Source organism: Meriones unguiculatus, chromosome 10 (assembly GCF_030254825.1).
Source record: "Meriones unguiculatus strain TT.TT164.6M chromosome 10, Bangor_MerUng_6.1, whole genome shotgun sequence".
Lineage (NCBI taxonomy): Eukaryota > Metazoa > Chordata > Mammalia > Rodentia > Muridae > Meriones > Meriones unguiculatus.
In genome coordinates, this window is record NC_083358.1 from 20,714,728 (window position 1) to 20,722,452 (window position 7,725).

Genomic DNA, 7,725 nt, shown 5'->3' on the forward strand with positions numbered 1-7,725 from the left:
CACGCTCACCCTCGCAGCCCCTCCCACTGAGGAGAACAGAGCAGCAGGAACAGATAGTTGCGGTTAAACTTTAACTTGTGTTTATTTCTCTACAACTGCTTGCTGTTTAACTTGGCCGGCCCTCTCAAGATCCTTCTGTGAGTCTGTGTGTGACTCCTGAACACTAGACCTACGACCTTTGCACACATGCTAAACATTTATAGAGTGGGAGAGCTCCTTTTTCTCCATCAGTGATTTGAATAAATACCAGTAACCCCCTCAACACAACAAAAAAATAGTATTCTAAAGATAAACTGCTAATAATTCATCCGGATCAGCTGAGGGCCGTCTAGCAGATAACTTGATAAGCCAATTAATTTCAGAGAACACTGGGGTTTGCTTCTTCACGATGCTGACTTTGATCTGTAAGGTTTATTATTATTTTTTTAAGTCAGATTGTCACTGTGTTGCACCGGCTGGCCTGGACCTTACTGTGTAGACCAGGCTGCCCTCAAACTCATAGAGATCTGCCTGCTTTCGCCTGATGAATGCAACAAGGCATGGGTTACCACACCCACCTAAGGTTTTATGTTAGCTATCTATTTGTTTGTTTATTGGTGTTTTGGAGACATGCTTTTTTCTGGGTAGCCCTGGCTTTCCTGGAACTCCTTCTCTAATCCAGGCTGACCTAGAACTCGGATCCGCCTGCCTCTGCCTCTCATGTGCTGGAATTGAAGGCCACCACGTCTGGCTTAAAGTGAGGTTTTTTTTGTTTTGTTTTGTTTTTTTGTTCTTTGTCTTTTAATAGATGGAAAAAGAGCTTTTAAAAGTGATTTCAGCAAATCCATAGAATTTATCAGATGAGAAAACGGAGTTTCAGGGCAAAAAGGGTTTTCAGAATCGATAGAAGAACTGTATGGGAAACGTTTTATTCAGCTATTCCTACAGCATCTAAAGCCTCCTGTGGTGGCTGCCTTTCGTTTTCTTTATGATCTAGTAATCCAAGGACAGCATCTGGTCCTGGACCTGGAAACCTGTGGACACTAACCCTCAGTTTAGTGCTGATGTCAGGGATATTTGAGAGTCATTGCTGCCCCCTGCTGGTAAAAAATAATTTTACAGGAACCGGAGGCTAGATGGACTTTTTCTCATGGCATAATTGTGTAAGTAAGCATGTGTGTACTGTTTTAGACAAAGTCTCTTGTAGCTCTAGATGGCCTCAAACTCACTTGGCAGCCAAGGATTACCTTTAACTTCTGGTCTTTCTGACCCTGTCTCCAGAGTGGTGGGATGACAGGGGAGTGCCAGCACGCCTGGCTTTTGTGGCTCCGATGTCTGGACCCACGCACTCCAGGTAAACGTTCTGCCAGCTGAGCTACATCTTCCGATCCTTACAGCCTTTTCTTTCTTTTGTTTTGCTTTTTTGAGACAGTGTTTCTCTGTGTAGCCCTGGCTTTCCTAGAACTGACTCTGTAGACCAGGCTGGCCCCGAACTCAGAGATCTGCCTACCTCTGCCTCCCGAAAGCTGGACATGCACCACGAAAAAAAAAAAAAAAGTAGCAATTTATGAGTCTAAAGTTTTAACACCATGGAAAGACATAAAGATACAGCAAACTTTTCCCCGTATCTATTCCATTTTCCTCTGCTGATTGTCCTTAGTAATTTTCTTTTTCTCTCTGTGTGTGAGACTGTGAGTTATATGTGCATATATGCACATGTGTGATCCCCATACCCATTAAACACACACACACACACACACACACAAGGTTTTCGTATGTAGCCCTGGATTGCCTCACACTGCTGTCTTCCCAAGTGCTGGCTCTCCAGGCAGGGGTTCGCACACCTGGCTCCCTTTCATCCTTTTAACGCTGACTGGGTCCAGCTGTTTAGTAATGCTCTCATTTCCAAACCTGCTAGGGCATCGAGAGCAGAACGTCCCGGGGAGTTTCGCTGGAAATCCATAGCTGCTTTCTGCGTCCCCAGCGGGGGAAGGAGGCAGGATTCTCCCCTGGAGCCGCCGCCCTGCCGTCCTCCTCAGTTCGGTGCTGCTCGGCAGCTCCTGTTTTCTGGTCTACTGGGGTTACTCACTGGTTATTCACCAGACGCTTATCAGGGTGTCTGCACAGCGCAAGACCCTGCGCTCTTCTCCCAGAGCAAGGACTGAGCTGGGGGGGGTGTGGTGTGGTGTGAATTTCGACACAGCCAAGGGTGGCGGTGCATTGCCGGGGCTGAGTTTGCTGGTGTGGGTGTTGGCAGCCAGCTGGGGCTCGGGGAGGGAGCCGTGTGTGGGTGAAACTCAGGAATCCTGTGGCACTACAGTTACAGAAAAATTGAAAGGCCCAGCCGAGGCCTCGGGGAAGTCCGTCTGAGTCCAACAGACAGGGCCAGCACCAGCTCTGGGTCTTCAGGGACAGGGGCTGGGAGGGGGCGGGGCACGGTCCCTCTGGGCCCTCCTAAATCAGATAAGACGTAACGTAGCTGAAACCCGGGTGGGAAATGGGCCGCAGACAGCAGATTGCAGTCATAAAAAGAGATGACAGATTTCACCGTCACTCGCGACCCACCCAAATGTCACGTCCTCTGGGCTCTTTCCCTGGCATTTCCTGCCCCAAGTGGGTGTTGTTTCCATGTACTCTGTGACACCTGAAATATAGCAACGAGAGGAAAAAAATACTACTGCTGCTGCCTGAGTCTTCCTGGGTCAGAATGTCCAGGGGCTTTTCGGTGCCGTCCTGTTTGATCTCCCACCATCACAGGGACCCAAGGAAGTTAAATGACTGAAGACCCAGCAATTGTTTAGTCATCTGGTCTTCACGCTCCTCCCCTACCCCCCCACACTCAATTATCTGTCAATTTTCTGTAGCCCTAGAAACAGGTCTACATAACAAGGGTGACACTTCCGAAAATGAGGGGCCTTGGATTTTTTGGAGGTGTTTGTTTTGGTTGGTTGTGGGGTTTTTGGTTGGTTTGGTTTTTGGATTTTGGGTTTCGCTGTGTAGCCTCGGCTGTCCTGGAACTTGGTCTGTAGACCAGGCTGGCCTCAAACTCAGGGTTTTTTGTTTGTTTGTTTGTTTGTTTGTTTGTTTTGTTTATGTGTACACTGAGTATGCGTACATGAGTTGATGTGTATCATGTGTGCAGATATCCATGGAAACCAGAAAGTGTCAGACCACCCAGAACTGGATCTGCAGGCAGTTGAGGCACCATGTGCGTGCTGGCAACTGAACCCAGGACTTTTGCAAGAACAGTGTGTGTTCTTAAACTCTGAGCCGTCTCTCAGCCCAAAAGAGGATTTGTTTTTTTAATGTATTTATCTTTATTTTATGTACTTTGGTACTCTGCCTGCACATACACTTGTGTAAGGATGTCAGATCCCCTGGAATTGGAATTACAGACAGTTGTGAGCTGCCATGTGGGTGCTGGGAATTGAATCTGGCTCCTTTGTAAGAACAACCAGTGTTCTTAACAGCTGAGCCATCTCTCTAGCCCTGGATTTATTTATTTTTTTAATGAAGGGTTCTGAGTTCCATGCTCACAGAAAAATAGAGTGCATCTGAGCCCTATTTTATGCCATTCTCAAACATCAAAGTTAGATTAGCTGAAAGGTTACCAACAGGGGCTGAGTCTGTAGCTCTAATGATGGAATGTTTGGCCTGGCAAGTGCAAAGAGAGCCCCAGGGTTCCATCTGCAGAACTGCAGAAAAGCAATGTGGTGATGCATGCCTGAAATCCCATCAGCTTGGAGGTGCAAGAAGATGATGGGGAAACCCATGGCCATTCTTGGCTGCCTGTCTTTTGAGGCAGAGGCGGGCAGATCTCTGAGTTCAGCCTGTTCCTCATAGTGAGTTCCTAGCCATGCCTGGCTACATTTTGAGTCTTGTGCAGAGGTGAATGGGGGAGAGGGGGAGAGAGAGACTGCTTACCTGGTAAATTCACCTGCCACACAAAGACTAACAATGCGACTTTCAATACCTGACGGAATGAGAGAACTGACTCCTGAAAGACATCCTCTGACCCGCACATGCTTAGCATGTTCAAGGTCCAGGGTTCTAACCCCAGGACCCCAAAACACTGGCTACATGGTGAGATTTGGTCTCTCGATAATTAAATTAAATTTGGATTTAAAAATAGAGTGCCCCCATGTCCAGTCTTCTCCAGGCCTAGAACTCATGCGTGCTGTGCAAGAACTCTATCACCTGAGCTACATTCCCAGTCTTTAAATTTTTTATTCGTGTGTGTCTCTGCATGTGCTGCCTACATGTACCAAGCACCAAGCACACAGGGGCTGTGGGATCCCTGGAACTGGGGTTGCTGATGAGGACCATGTTATCATGTGGGCCCTCAGGGAAAGGAACCGGTTTCCCAGTGGCTGAGATGTCCTCTCTCTAGCGCCCCTTCTAATGGTTTGGTTTGTTTTGTTCTTTGAGACAGGGTTTCTCTGTGTAGCCCTGGCTGTTCTGGAACTCACTCTGTAGACCAGGCTGGCCTCGAACTTACAGAAATCTGCCTGCCTCTGCTTCCTGAGTGCTGAGATCAAAGGTGTGCGCTGCCTCCTCTTCCCCCTCTTCCTCCTCCTTCTCCTTCTTTTTAAATTTCTGCTGTGCTGGAAGGCCCTTCAAAGGCCTGGGCTGACCAACGTGGCTTGCATCTGGGCCCAGCATTTTGACTTGAGCCACCCAAAATCTACTCCACTGATGAACTGCTAGAGCACACGGAGGAGCCGGTCCTATGGAACCAGATGTCATTACCGAATAGGGACACAGGCTGGCCCCCTGTTAGAACGTTGGGTGCCGATTATTGCCAGACTGTCTTGACCCACAAGCTGCTCAAGTAACGACATGGGGACTTTTTATTAATTATGAAAGCTTAGCCTTGGCTTAGGCTTGTTCCCAAATAGCTCTTGTAACTTAAATTAACTAATCTACATTTTTCCACAGGGCTCATTACCCCGAATTCACAGAGATCCGCCTGCCTCTGCCTCCCTGAGTGCTCGGCCGTATGGCTTGTTACCTCTCAGGATCTCAGTCCTGGCATCTGTTTCTTTCTTCCGTGTCTGGCTGACAAACGCCCCACCTGATTCTTCCAAAGTGTTCCCATCTCTGCTCACCTTTATGCTCCTGCCTTACCTCTTTATTAAACCAATCAGGCGGTGTTGAAAGGAGTGTGTTCGTAAAATATGATGCATCCATAAGAATAATATGGAAGTTTGGTCTGTACTCAGCTCTGCGCTGGTGCAGAAATCAGCATTTGAATAATACAACCTCTACACAGTAGACAAGAGATCACCCCAACATCTCCCCCTTTTAATCCAATAAAAGGCTCTTTCTGTAACATCAACAAACTCTATACAATAAGGACAATTACAAGAACTATCAGGTAAGAATTACATTCACAAGGTCCGGTCCATTTGTATTTGGCAACCTTGGAGAAAGTACTTTGTTATCTTCCTTAGTGAGTCCGAAGTTTTGTACTTAAATTATTTCCTATCATTACTTAAGCTTTTATATCCTTCTTTCCTGTAATTTATAACTTGTATTTACCAACTTAAAAATATCTTTTTAGACTGTAAAACATTTTCTTAACTCCTTTAAAACATAAGACTTTTATGTCTCTCAGCCTTCATAAACTGTATATTCCTTTTTGTGTCTGATAACAAGGAATACCCGACAGACTCATCTGGGAAGTTGGAATTATGAGGGGCTGGCCTACCTTATCTTGACAGAGTTTGTCAGTCAACTTCCTTTATGTCCTGCTTGTCCATAGCTTGGGCAGCATGCTGTCAGCAATGGAGGCAGGGACAGTTTTTTGCTTGGTGTCTACCTTTGCCACATTTGAAGCAAACTCCACATGGAGGTTTTCTTTGATGCCCATCATCTTCTTTGAAGTTCTAGGGCATGCTACCAGGAACTGACTTGTCTCACTGTCGAAAAAAGCCTTTTGTTATTAAAACAGGGCACACCTTTACACCCAGCACTTGGGCAATAGAGGCAGGCAGAAGTCTGAGAATTTAAGGCCAGCCCTGGTTTACAAAGTGAGTTCCAGGATATCCAGGGCGGTTACACAGAGAAAGCTTGTCTTAAAAAAAAGAAAAGAAAAGAAAGAAAGAAAGAAAGGAACGGAAAGAAAAGAAAAGAAAAAAGAAAGAAAAGAAAAGAAAAAGAGTGCTGGATCTAAACAACAGCATGGGCAGTGAGACCAGCAAGAAATAAATGGGACCTCATGAAGCTGAAAAGCCTCTGTATGGAAGAGGACACTGCCACAGGGGCAACGCAGCAGGCTACACATGGGAAGAGATCTCACTGATTACATGCCTGACAGAGGGTTAGTATCTACAATATTTAAAGAACAAAAAAAGAAAGACATCAAGAAAACTAACAAAAAATCTGTTGGGCATTGGTTGTGATGTCTTTAGTCCCAGCACACGAGAGGCAGAGGCAGGCCTAGTCGCGAAAGTATACATTAATATAACATATAATTATATATTAATATACGATCTATTAATATATATTAAATACATATTTAATGTGGTTGTTAGCTTTTAAGCCTTCCTTATGGGTATCACAGTACAGGTAACTACAGAGATTAGGTACCCATAAAGGACTGGAGGCTGGGCTGGGTGCATGGGGAATGACCCAAGGAAGGGGAAATAGAACACACTGTTATGAAGAGAGGGAGGAGACTGGAGTGGGGAGATTTAGTGGGGAGAAGGATGGGAGAGATGGATAAGGGAGGGACAACTAACATTAAGTGCCATTAGATGGTCCATATGATAGTGAGGCTTCCTAAAATGTATACATATATTGTCTTAGGGTCAACAAAACGGCTCAGTGGATAAAGATGCTTGCTACCAACCCTGATGACCTGAGTTCGATTCCTGGGACCCACATAATGGAAGGAGAGAACCAACGTCTAAAAGTTATCCTTGAATCTAAAAATATACACACACAAGTATCTGTTGAACTCTTACGAGCTGTGTCCAGAGCTACAGAAACCAGAAATAGTAATGCAACTCATTTTAATACAACTCCCATGAGGTACCTCTATTATGTACGCTTGACAGAAAGGGGAATAAACAAACGGGGAAGTAACTTGCTCAAGGTTTATACAACAAGCAGAACTGCCAGGACGTGGAGGCTGGTAATTTCGCTCCTACTGAGTAAAGCAAGCGGTCTGGCAGCACCAAGCAGCTTTGATTGACGGAGCAAGAACTGCTTCAGCGAGTGGCTCCAAAGCTTTGTTACCCCCGGGGCTCAGAGGCGAGTTCAAAGCTAGCCTGCGCAATTTTGCGGGACTTGTCTTAGAATACATTTTTACCGGGGGCTGGGGAGACCGCATGGTTGAAGAATGGGGAGGACCCGAGTTGTTTCTCAGAACAAACCCAAGGTTTTGCTTTGCTTTGCTTTAAAAAGCGGGGCGGGCCACCCTGGCACTATCCTTTAATCTCAGCACTGCGAGGCAGAGGCTAGCCTGGTCTGTCTTGCGTTCCAGGCCAACCAGGGCTATATGATGAGACTGTGTCTCAAAAAAAAAAGCGTTGTTTTTTCTATTACACCGCTTTCCCCAACTTGCAAAACATCTAATAACATGCACACGCTTATTTTTCATATTCTCCACGGACATTCCCACGTCTGCAGCGGAGCCCGCAAAGCTGCGCGTTGCGGACTTCAATCCCCATCAAGTATCGCTCCAGTCACGCACGCACGGGAACTGCACCCCACAACGGGAACTACGGAGGCCGAGGAGGC